Source organism: Sciurus carolinensis, chromosome 9 (genome assembly GCF_902686445.1).
Source record: "Sciurus carolinensis chromosome 9, mSciCar1.2, whole genome shotgun sequence".
Classification (NCBI taxonomy): Eukaryota; Metazoa; Chordata; class Mammalia; order Rodentia; family Sciuridae; genus Sciurus; species Sciurus carolinensis.
This window is the reverse complement of record NC_062221.1, coordinates 131,078,825-131,092,555: the sequence shown is the minus strand read 5'-3', so window position 1 is coordinate 131,092,555 and position 13,731 is coordinate 131,078,825. Positions and strand designations below refer to the sequence as shown.

The following is a 13,731-nucleotide window of genomic DNA, read 5'->3' as shown; positions in this document are numbered from 1 at the left end:
CATTATTTAAGATGTCATTCTGTACACATTCCTAACCTACTCAACAGAGTGGATCTTTCTAAAATGGACAGTAACTACAAAAATTAGAGAAATTCATCAAAACTTACATGAAAACTGGTTGCTGAGCTCCCTGAGTCTACACTAGGTATTTCAAAATATTTGGAAATTGTGATAAATACAGGAGTTATCCAAAAGAGTTTAATAAATAGTTCAGTTACACCCCAATCAGATCTCTTTGTAAAACAGACACAAAAGGTGGCTTTTAGCAATGTAAGGAATTCAATCTGTGCTTTACAGGAGACAACCAGTTCTCAGATTTAGACTGAGAACAGCAAATATTTCCTAGGTTCACCTCAGCAGGGTGGATTTCTACCACAGTGAGGAGCCAGGCAACTACAGACTTAGAAGCATCTCCAAGGCTTGGAGTAAAAATGATTAATGATGCAGAAGAACAAGGCCTGGGGGGCTGGGGTTTTAGCTCAGTGGTAGAGCGCTTGCCTAGCGTGTGTGGGGCACCGGGTTTGATCCTCAGAACCACATATAAATAAATAGATAAATAAAAGTATTGTGTCCATCTACAACTAAAAATATTTTTAAATAAAAGAAAGAAAATAACAAGGTATGGTAACTTGTGCAAGGGTTTCAATCACATTCTAGCTAAAAAATGCTTCAGTCCCAAGAACCAGGGTCCTTAGACAGGTTCAAGTAGGGGCAAGGTGCTTGAGTGGCTCACTTACATTAAGATTAGCAGGACTAAAATCAACTTCTCATTAAGTTCTTGACTTTTATATCATTCAAAAGACTGAACACTTTCAAGCAGGTGAAAAAGTGATTTAAGACTAAAAGAAGAAAATGAAAAGTTCCCTTGGGAAAGCAGATTCCCCAGGAACTGATTATCCAGTTCAAGATCACCTGGGTATTATTCTTCACGCCAACTTCCTCCTCTCCTCATTCTGGTTGTTCTCATTATTGCCATGGTGAGAGAGGGAACAGAAAGAGGGTAAAACTTTTTGATTTAGTAAATGATTATATGGAGGAACAAAACTGGGAAGAAACAAAACAAGGGAAAGATAAAATTAAACTTGTTCTTACCCATTTTACCTATGACCCTTAAAGTTATTGACTGGCAACATTCTAAGTCAAGCAACTGATACCACAAAAAAGTACAAACTAAGTGATTACTACAATATGACCACAAACATGGAATATGTTCAAAAACTATGAAGGAAGAAAGAAAGGAAATATAGGATAATCAGTAGTCGTCCCAATTAGCTTGATAGAATACAGTCTTTACTATGCTTGGATTTGATGCATATTTTTCAAATTTTCTACAATAAGTATGTAGGTTCTTTTAAAGGGGAAAAAAAAGCACAATTATTTTGTATGGCAAATGATCCCCTCAAAAGCAGGTTCCATTTTGTATACCAACAGATTACAGGAACTGCTCTATAAAACTCTCCCAAGCTAAGCCACAAAAGGCACCAAATATGAAAAGAATCAATTTACTTTCTTGCTATTGTTAGAAATCTTTATCTACTAATTCAACAAACATTTATTAGGCAGCATCAGATCCAACTATCTGCAGAAATCCCGGAAATAGTAATAAACACACAACCAGTAACTTTTCATTCTCAAGGTGCTGAAGATAACTGGCCTCAGGCTGCAAACCTTCCTGTCCCAAACTCTCACCTTGATACCTCTCAGAAAACCTAGGAAACCTTTTAAGGTGTCACTACATCCAAATATTTACTGCAACAGATTATATTATTGCCAAAATATTTGCTGCCCTTCCCTCTCAGGTGGTTCCCATTCGCCCATGTCTGAAGCAGAGTTATAATTCTTGCTACAGAGGTTATGCAAGACCATGTGACTTGCTTTTGACCAAGGAAGTGTGAACAGAAAAGTATATGCTGCTTTAGACCAGAAGCACTGAGAGTCACCGGGAGGTTTCTGCCATGGCTCTTTTCACTCATACTGGGTCCTGGAATGATCACTAACATGATAAATAATTTTTTGTTACTATAATCTACAGCAATTTGGGGATTGTTACTGCAGTAGGGTTTAGCAAACGCTGACTAATTTACATACGAGTGACTTTTAAGAGGTAGATGAGGACATTTTGATCAAACCATGCAATCCCGATCCCACTGACTGCTTTGTTTTGTTCGCTCTCCAGTAGTCTGAGACCCCTCTGCTAAACTTCTGACATTTAGAGCTGTCCCCTCAGCCAACCTTTAGACATATTCGGTATTTCACCACATAATCACAGTCACTGTATAATTGTCACACTCTGTTTTCTTCGGTCTAAAAATTGGTTTGTAACCTTTAATTGAGTAATCATCACATGGTATAATTCTATTTGTCATGCCACTTAAAAGATAAACAGAATGCCAGCATGGTGGCACCTGCCTATAATCCAAACAGCTAGGGAAGCTGAGAAGGATTGAGAGTTCAAAGCCAGGCTCAGCAACTTAGTGAGGCCCTAAGAAACTTAAGGAGATCCTATCTCAAAATAAAAAATAAAAGGGGCTAGGGATGTGGTTCAGTGGTTAAGAGCCCCCAGGTTAAACCCCCAGTACCAAAAGAAAAAAAAAAAAAAAAAAAAGAAAGAAAGAAAGGTAAACAGAGCAGCAATATTTTTACCAGTGACATATGGATTCATATTTGACTTCTCGAAAACTGTGAGCCAAGACCCTAGAATTCTCAGCACACTGTCAGTGTAATTCCAAAAGCCTCCTTGCATTTTTTGTTTAGAGGGACCATCAGTAAAAACATCTCATATGAGTGACACTGAGAACGTTGTATCACATAATAAAACTCATGATAGCAAACAGAATTTTCAGACACATATTAAATTTTGTTAGTCCATACTTTGCAACACAAGTAAATTTTTTCAACTGTAATATTTCGACTTTAATGCATAAATCAATAACAACTAATGTTAACTTTTTTTCTTTCAAATCTGAAAAATGTTTGCTAAACTGTTAAAAAAGAAATGATGTTCATCGATTTGGACTATTTAATGCTACCATATATTTACAGTAATCCATGCATCCTAATCTTGCATGAAAGAGTTCGGTAACTACTAATTTTTTTAAATTGTTTTTTTTTTTTTTTTTAACCTTTATTTATTTATTTTTATATGGTGCTGAGGATCAAACCCATTGCCTCACATGTGCTAAGTGAGCACTCTACAACTGAGCCATAACCCCAGCCCACAAATTATATTTAAGTAACACTGACACAATAAAAAAAAAAAAAAAAAGTTTCACATAATGGTTGTGCCCCACTTTTTTGCGAAAAAAAAAAAAAAAGGCAAACAATCTGCAACAATTATGCAGTGAAATACAATATGAAATGTCCTTTTTAAAAGAAAATCCTGAAATCATGCAAAACTGGCAATATTCCATAGGACATAAGAGAATAAGAAATGACCAGATGGAAAAAGTCTATCACTCCCCTTTGAAATAAATTAAATGGAACTCATTTTTTAATTGAAAAATATTTGCTTTAAAAACAAAACGCAAAAGAACATTTACATCTATTAAATCAAAATTGATTATTATGAAAAGAGAGCAAGTCAACCTAACTAGGAATACAGATAAAATAAAAAAAGAGATTAAACATTGAAAGATGAGTAAGAATCAAAAAATACACAAGAAAGAGTTCCTAAAGTTAATAAAGCAGCAATTCAAGGCAAAAGCTAAAAATATAATAAATTTTGTCTGTGTAAAATGAATAATTCATAATGAAAGCAACATTTATGGAACTTTTTATTTTATACTCCCAATAATTTGACATGAAAATATAAAAGGAAAAAACTAAAGGCAATCTCTTCCTATTTACTGGCTAAAATGTAAAAGCCATAATTTAAAACACAACTGAAATAAGTTTATAGATAAAAAGAGTAGCAAAAAACCAAAATATTAAAATATACTTCCGATGAATGTCATGAAGTCAACTGCTATTTAGGGAGCAGCAACCTGTACAGAGTATCAGTATAGTAAGAAGATAAAAACAAAGTATACAGTAACCTCTTCAGGACCCCTCCCTTGTGGAAGCTCCTCTTCCTTTCTGTTTAAAAAATAAATTGTCAAAAACAATGCCAAAAAGTACAAAAGTCATACGCTATATTGTTACAATTTAAGAAGGAACAAGAGAACACAAATATTATGCATATTCATGTAGATCAAGGGCAATGTATGTTTATATGCATAAATAACACACCTGAAACATATATATTTACATAAAGCTATACAAATGCTCTGTCTTGGGATTATTCAGGAAGCACTGTTTAAAAACAGTAAATATTAAATAATCTAAGCTTCCTAATTATAAAGTATGATATGCAAATCAAAAGAAAGACATACTGTTGGGCAGAAAATGTTTAAACTATTACGATATTCTTGCTTGTCCCTTCTGGTTAAAAAATCAGAACCATATTACCAATGTATTTATGAAGTAAATGGAACACTACTAGATACACCAAATTAAAATCTTTTCTTTCTTGGGTATCCTTAGAATAAATCCTTACTATCTTCCAAGAAAATTATCTTCAAATTTACATCAATCAAGAAAACTTTTCTGAAAATAAAACCTCATACTGAGGCTCACAGTAGAAGAGCCAACCCCCTCTGATTAGAACCTGAGCAGCTGCAGAGGGCACCACCTATCACTACTATTCCATAAGCAGGCCAGCAAGCACAGGGCAACTGCTGGGGATGCACAGCTGAACAAAGTCTCTGTCTCAGGGAGCTTCCATTCCAGAACAGAAAGAAAGCTAAACAAACATGATCACTGCACGTACAGAGACCCACTCTAAGAGAACAAGACAAGATAAACAAGGTTGATGCCTCGTGAGCCAGAGCAGTCAAGGAACGCCTCTCTGAGAAGACATTAGGGGTAGTTTCTAGGCCATTCTAAACAACATCAATCAGGGTAAAGATTCAAAGAAAAAAACCTGTTCAAGGGACAGAAAGAGGCCAGTTTGGCTGGTGCAAAGTAGATAAGGGGACATAGGAGAGGAAACTGGAGAGGCAACAGAAGCCAGACAAATAGATCTTTTATAGTGAGACCTAGATTTTAAGTGTAAGGCAAAGTCTTTGAAAAGTTTTAAGCAAGGGAATAACATGATCTGATTTACACTGTGTGGAACAGATTAGAGGTAGGCAAGCGGAATCAAGAACACTGTCAAGGAGGCCTTGACAGATAACCACGTGAGAGGCAGTGGTGCTTTAACAGTGCAGGTGAGCTGAGAAGTGGTCAGGTTTGGATATATGTTAGAAAAGACTACAGGACTTCACAAAAGAACAGATACTAGAAGGGTGGCAGAGAGAGGAGTCAAAGAAAGTCATGAAGTTTTGAGAGTGGGAGGCAGGAGGATCACTGCAAATTCAACTTAGCAAGACCCCATCCAGAATAAAAACAAAAACAAAAAAACAAGAGAAACCAACTAGGGATGTAGCTCAGTGGTAAAGTGACCGTAGGTTCAATTCCCCAGACCAACATTAACAAGGAACTTATGAGAAAGATAGTTCTTGGACCCCATCCCAGATCCATGAATGCATGCTAATGTTTGAGAACCACTGACTGTGTCAACCTACATGCTTTGGGGCCTTTAGAATTCAGAAACTCTCCTTAAAACAGTCAAATCACATTTCAAATTATTTTACTTACAAATTCCAATAGCAACACTCAAAGGGGTTAAGCTGCTAAACCTCTTAACAGTAGAAAAAACTTTAGGGGAAAAAAAACAAGAATCCACAATCAAAACCATACCTGTTCATCTGTAGAGATGTCTTATAGTTACCAATGAGTCCTAGAGACATCCCATCAAGACTTCAACAGTCTCGGAGATGTTGAAACACACCTGGTTTCCTCAAGGAACATGCTTACTGCAAACTCATTTAATTACATAGTCAAAAGCAGGGCTGCAAAAACATTCAACCAGATTCCTGAGTAATAACAACATTCAAGCCATAAATAGACAAAAATATGACAGTCAGGTGTACTAAATAAAACACAAAAATATCTTTACCCGAACTATTCAATGATCCCATTTGGGACAACATCTACTGAGATTTGATGGAGTACTCAATAGAGATGTTTGACTGCGATGAAGGAATAACCATGATAAACATGAAAGGAAGTTCATCTGTAGTGCATTGTCAAAAATACTGCTAACAAATTTTCTGCCACGTTCAATGGATTAAGGATCCAAATGCTGAGCTACTGCCAGTGCCAAAAAAATGACCAGCATACCCTTGTTGCCCTCCAGAAGGTTGTGGCCCACTTGGAGACAAGCAGGGGACACACAGGAACCAACTCTCAGGGCAAGCACTTAGGTTTTCTAATATATATTACAGATAAGAAAGCTGAGTGACTAAGAAGTTAAGTGTCACTTGTTTAAGGCCACCCAGCTTCCTACAGATTCAGGTTCTAGCCTTGTCCTCTGGACTAGCACCACATTTTCCCTTTTTTGTTTATTATATATACTTAAGGTATACAACATCATGTTGTGATATAAAAATATAGAATTTTCTTCTTTGGTAATGGTGCTGGAGATCAAATCCAGGGCCTTGTGATCATAATGAATTGATTACTTTGGTCAAGTAAAGTAATATATCCATCTTCCACATAGTTATCTTTGTACCTGGTAAGAGCAGCTGAAATTCTCTCTTAGCAAATTTCCAGTATACAATATACTATTAACTGAACTCATTACCCTATATATTATTCATCCTACATAACAGCACATCTCGAAGGTTCCATGCAGTGCACTCCACCCCGTTTTTTAAATGAATTCAGCTCTAAAAGTCTTTGAAACCAGAGGTTTTCAAAGAAGCAGGAAGGAGGGGCGGCCCCCTGCCCTCCTACACATCGCCCTGGAACTCCTGTGGGTTGTGCAAAGTAGTCACTGCCCCCGCAAGCCTCTGAGCTTTCCACACTCCACTGGAGTGGAGTGCTCCTACAGCAGCTCGGTTTTCCTCCCAAGGAGTCCATGGAAGATCAGCCGATGTGGCCACACAACACAGAAACTCCCTGGAGGTAAAAGTCTTTATTTAAATGAAAGTACAACTACAGAGGAAAGGAACTGTATACAATGCCCCTCTTGAACACTGATGCAGCTTCTCCTTACAAACTACACCAACTATTCCCAGCGCCCAGACCAGCTTTACCTTAGTGTTGACAAGCTGAAGAAACCCACACCACAGCCACATGGCCCTCTTAGACAGGCTGATGACTTCCACTCTAATTATTCCTAACCCCAAAGACCCCATCATCACCATTGCTCTGGTTTGAATATAGTGTCACCCAAAGCCCATGTGTTACAGCTGAATCCCACAGGGCTTGTATTGGGAGGTACTATGGGCCTTTAACAGGCTGAGACTTATTGGATGTCCTTAGTTGTGGGGCAGTTCCCCAGAGGGGACTATGGGACCCATGTCTCTCTCTCCCTCTTTTCTGACATATGTGAGCGTTCCTCTCACATATGCTACTGCCATGATGTACCACCTTCACCAGGGGTCCAAACCCATAGAACCATTCAATCTCACACTTGAATCTCCCAAACTGTGAGCTAAATAAACTGGTTTTCTTCATAAGTCTCTGTATCTTATTGTAGTAACGTGAAGTTAACTAATACAATCAGTAATCTTTGTACTGATTGGTTTTGTTACTTTTAAAAAAAAAAGTATCTTTTTAATACCATCTCCTGCTTCAACCTTCTCTTTAATTCCAGTTGTCAGTGAAAACCCTCAAGAAAAGTTGAAAGGGGATAAGTGCTTGACTCAAGTATATACAGAGGTCTGAAGAAAACTGTGAAACTATATGTTGTTCCAAAGGGATACAGAAAAGAAGAGCGGTCCTCTTATAAGCACAGCAGAGTCACTCTCTAGGAAAGAAAAGTCCATCCAGCAAACCACATAAGAAGCTTCCTGAACTTGAGTTGCCCCTCTTTTGCTCCCCATCTTCCTTCCCATCCTTGTTCCTCATGTCTCCCACAACCAGCTCTTAGGCACCAGAACCCAACCCAACTCCCAAACCACAGTCAGCGCAGCATCATGAGGTAGAAGTATGGGCATTTTAAGCAGCAAATCCGTGTATTCCCAGGGAGCAATGATTACACAATGTGCACAAAGGGAGGTAAAACACAGCATAGGAATTGCTGTGCAAACTCTCAGAGTGGTAACAGTCAAACACCATGGGTCCAAATACCAGAGCTGCCACTTACTGGTTGTGGGACTACAGGTAAGTTACTTACCCATTTTGTGCCCTGGCTGTTAAATGGAAGTAATAGTACAGAATTGCTGTGAGGGCTACATGCAAAAACACCTAAAAATTCCCTTTACAGGCAAACAGTCAATACTACCTGTGGGGAGTCATCCTCATCTAGCAGAATCAGACAAGGCTGAACCATGGGACACAGAGGCCTGACTTCCACCAAGAGGACTGTCCCAGAATGCGGGGGAGTATGTGGCGCTGTGTGGAAGTGGTTCCCTGTCTGGTTCTATGATCGTTTCCCTAAGCAAATGGCTCCCCTAACTCCACCCCACCCTGTTCATCAAAGAAGAGCCCCTCCTGCTCTGGGCCCCTTTACCCGTGTGACTATGAATAAAGGAGAGTTGGACTACTCCATGTTGTTAGAGGCCAGATCTGGTATGGCCTGATCCCATCAGGCCCCCTCTCATTTAAAAAGAGTATTGGCTCCTGTGTGTTTATTGATTAGGTAAGTTTATGGGTAACTGATTGATTTATAGCCAACATCATCCTCCGGCAGTTAACCTTTTTCTCATCCACATGGAACATGGCAGAAACCCCCAAAACTACCTGTAATTATCATATTTTAAATATATTATGGACTTTGAAATCTTTGTGAACTAACTATGATAAAGTTACTATATCTAATACTCTGACTGCAAAATATATTCAAAGTTAAAACTATAAGCTTAACCAATAAGCTAGATCCTTTTCCTAAACCGGAGTCCTGAAAAGAATACCTGAGTTCCAAGTCTAATAACCTCTAAGCTGTAAAGCAACCTAAAATGAGTCATTTGGCTATTTTCAAAAATACAGTATTTTTTAACTATATAACTAAGGCCATTTGGTTCTTAATTTTTTTTATGCCTCAAAACTTTAATATGTTTAAAAATTATTCAAGATTCCCAAGAACTTAGAAAATTCTAAAACAAACCAGACAATATACTAGTGTATAAACCATTAGCCATCAAAGAGCTAATACATTCATACATCACACAGCCTCTGCAAAACGAGTTAGGGAGAATAAAAGTGAAAAAGCAAATATTCCCTCTCTCTCTAAATAGTGGGTTGAACTCAGAGGCAGTCTACAACTGAGTTATGCCCAATTCTTTTTATGATTTTTGAGACAAGGTCTTACTAAGTTGCTCAGGCTGGCTTTGAACTTGAAATTCTCCTGCCTCAGTCTCCTAAATTGCTGGGATTACAGGGATGCACCACTGCACCTGGTTAAGCAAATAACATCTAAACTATTATTATGAAAATAATCTGAACCTGTAGACCCTTTGAAAAGGTCTCAAGGAGATCAAGGGCATCCTACTACACCCTGAAATCCTTTGCACTAAAAACAGGTATTAAAACTCTCATGGCTTTCATATTCTACCTTTTCCAAATTTACAAGATAAAAAAAAAATTGTAATATATTCCATTGAAATATATATGAACTGAAAATGATTTTATCCTAAAATTACCCAAAAAATTAAGGCTTAATAAAGCATTCTGGCAAAATCTCCACTAAGGTAAACTAGGAAAAAGTATCAGGTTAAAATTGTCCTTCTTTTTTCCTTCTTTTTTTTTTTTTTAAATTATAGTGCATATAATTTAACATATGACATGTAAAACAAAAAAATTTACCTTTTCAACTATTTTAAAGTGTACAGTTCAGTGACATTTAATATATCCATAATGTACAACCATTACCAGCATGTAATTCCAAAACATTTTCATCTTATAAAGTAATGCCAGAGCCTCAACCAAGCAACTACTCATCTGCTTTCTGTCTACAGATTTGCCTAATCTGAGTATTTCACACAAATGCAATCATGCAGTACATGGTCTTCAGTATATGGCTTCCTTGACTTAGCAAGTTTTTAAGAATCATCCATGTTGTGGCATGCATTATAAATTCTTTCTATGGCTGTATCACATTCCATCATATGAATATACCACATTTTGTCCACTGATACACAAAAGTTGATGGACATTTAGGTTGTTTCTACTTTTTGGTTATTGTGAATAGTGCTGCTATTAACATTAACATACAAGTTTTCATTTGAACAATCTGTTTTCAAGTCTGTGGGATATACAACTAAGAATGGAACTGATGGGCCATATGACAACTCTGTATTTAACTTATTGAAGAACCTAACAATTGTTTTCCCTAGCAGCACCACAATTTTACATTCAAAACGATATATGGACTACAGTTTTTTCACATTCTCACAAACACTGGCTATTTTCCCATTTTTTTAAGTAATATTCATTCTACAGAGTTTAAAGTGGTCTCTCATAGTTTTCATTTGTTTCTTTAATGACTAATAATATTAAACATCTTTTCATGTGTTGTTGACCATCTGAATGTCTTCCTTGGAAAAGTACTTATCCATGTCTTTTTATTTGCCATTTTTATTGTTGAGTTGTATTATGTCTTATATTTTTAATAAGAAAATGAGAACACTTTTAGACTTATCATACATCTGTTCCTCTCTGCTTCTCCACTTCCAACCTTAAAACAAATGGCAAAGCTTCCAGATGATGAAAAGAAAAACTAAAAAGTTACAAGAAGGCACACAATCAACTTGTAATAACTATGCACAATACCAGAGTTTTGTCTTAAATTGTAAATCCCAGGCTTGGATCATAGATGACAATAAAGTAATAATAGCAATTTCTTATATAGTGCTTATTATTCCATGAGGTACTGTTTTGAGTGCTTTCACATCCTCATCTTATAAGACAAGAATTCTTATCAATTCCATTTGAAAGATGAGGAAACTGAGGCACAGAAATGTTATGTGGTGTACAGTTACACAATTAATTGTCCCAGTTTGGCCTCAGAATCACTTTGTTATACTACCTTTCAACCTTAAAATAATAATAGATACCCAGATGCCTAAAAAGGAATGTTTTGAAAAATGCTAGTAACTACATTGTTTACATGTCACCTTCAAGTTCCAACTCCACCACTCTCTCTTCACCGATCTATTAAGTAACTATTGGTTAGAACTTGCATTTCTTTAATGGGGTTAGGAATGTCACAAAAAAACAGATGGGGGAACATCATTTTGTCATCCAGATTTAGACCTTCTCTAACATATCTGAATCTGACAAAAAACTATTCAGGATATTCTGACTCAACGATCTATTACCAATGGCATCTGGATTGCATCCCGACTACACTCTTAAGAGGTAGCAGTTGCCAGCAAAGTCAGAGCCCAAAGGACCAGTTAAGCAAAACCCATCATTTACTATACAATTTCATATCAGTTAAAGGCTATGTAAATGTGAATCTAAAAAAATATATCTTATAAGAAGAAATCAAAAAGATAATACATCTCATAATAAAACCAATATGAACATAATACTAGAGTTCACAGATTTCATTTTCTGATCAGTAATTACAGGCCTAGTTGTCAGCTATATCTAGCATTGCTGTAACTGCCTGCAGCGTTATCTATGGGATCTCAAGACTCTGACGGCATCCCTGAGATGATTTCTGACTCCAAATTCACAAGTAACTCTTAAGAAATGAGCCAGTGTCAAGTGCTGTTATATAAAATAGTATTATTGAATGACCAGAATATTCTGAAAATACAACAGAAAGACTCCTACATTTTCCAAGTACATATCTGCTTAAGGTCAGAATTTCTTCCTCTACTTCAACAAAAACATTTTGCAACAAACTAGCCACAAGAACAGATATAAGAATCCAGCTCTCTTTTAAGCCAGACATGAAGAAAATCTGCAAAACCATAAAACTATGCCACTCTTTTTACCAAATTTTTTGTTTTATAAAGGGTTTATTTAAAAGTTATTTACATTAACATGTAAGGGGTTTATTGTTATTTCAGATTAATAATAAGTATTTTTACAAATTTCTCAGTTTTAATTTCTAATCTTGCAAACAGTTATAGACAAAAACCCACACAAAGAAAAGCTCTTTGGGGTCCTCAATCACTTGGTTCATAAAAAACCCAGTCTGGCACAGTGGCACACACCTATAATCTCCTGAGGCCAAGTGGACTGCAAATTCAAGGTAAGCCTTAGCAGTTTAGTGAGACCCTGTCTAAAAATAAAAAATAAAAGTGGGGATGTAGTTCCGTTGTAGAATTACCCTGGAATCAACCCTCAGTACCACACACACAGAAAACAATAACAAAAACCACAGAATTCTGATACCAAAAGTTTGAGACCCAATACTTTAGAAAATAAACCCACAGGGAAAGATTTTAATACTCTGAAGCAATGCATATACAGATATATTCCTCTAGCAATAATGTGCATGTAAAATGAAGCAGAAGAGGGAAGTCAGATCAGTCAAGAAGCAACAGCAAAGTAAAGTGAAAAATGTTAAGGCCTGGATTAAGACAGTAGTAGTGGGACTAGAGAGGGATGAATTCAAAAGATCTTTTTGGTGAAGAATTCACAAAATCTAAGTGACTAACTCCAGAATCAGATACAGTCCAGGCCTCCAATAACTTGACTAAATAGTAATTGTCCACCCATGTGGCTGAAGGGCAGACACTAAGTCAAGCTGATACTATTACACATATATAGAGACACTATAAAAACTATATGAGTTGATCTGTCTAACAACCAGTCTCTGACATCAACGAGGTGTCCTATAATTCCATTCAATTCTGACACTAACTCCTGGCATTACTGTGATCCACCTGTTAAGGGCTCAGTCCCAGAAGACTGCCCCCTCTTCAGAAGACACCAGCCTCAACTCTTGGTGATATCCCTGTGCTACCAGCATTTTTCCATGGGGACTACAAATTCAGAGGTTCCTACAACTCTCATTCACTGACTAGAAAGACTCAGAACTCAGGAAAGTCTACACAACTCAGCCAAATGAAAGAGACTCATAAAGTACACAATTGGGAGCTTTCATCTCTCTCCTCTGTGGATACAGGTGTCCACCTTCTTGCACATCATTGCTACTTATGGTTTGTATATGAGACATACCCTAAAATCTCCTGTATTAATGCATTAATATTCAGAGGTGAAATGACCAATTACGAGAGCTGTAACATAATCAGTTCATCCTAGTTTGAAAGAACTGACTGTGTGCTAACTGAAGGTAGGTGGGGCATGACTAGAGGAAGTGGGTGACTGGGTTGTGCCTTGAAAGCGTGCATCTTCCCCTTCCTTGCTGCCATGAGGGGACCAGTTTTCCTCTACCACACCCTTCCTGTATGATGTTCTGCCTCACTCTGGACCCAGAACAATGGAGTCAGCCATCAAAGGACCGAGATCTCTGATACCATAAGCCAAAATAAACTTTGCCTCTATTAAATTGTTGTCAGGTATTGTTGTCACAGCAACGCAAAACCTGACAAAAATAAGTACATTCACCAGCAGCCCAGCTCTCCAAACTTCGTCATTCCAGTGTTCATTTGTGACTTCACTGTGTAGGCAAGACTGATTAAATCACTACCATGTAACTGAACTCTAATGTCCAGTGCCTCTCCC

At 37.2% G+C, this 13,731-nt stretch overlaps 1 protein-coding gene across 1 annotated transcript in view; it reads right to left on the bottom strand.

Moving 5' to 3' along the window:
- Window positions 1-13,731, bottom strand: part of Itsn1 (intersectin 1) — a 203,526-nt gene that overhangs the window by 176,429 nt on the left and 13,366 nt on the right.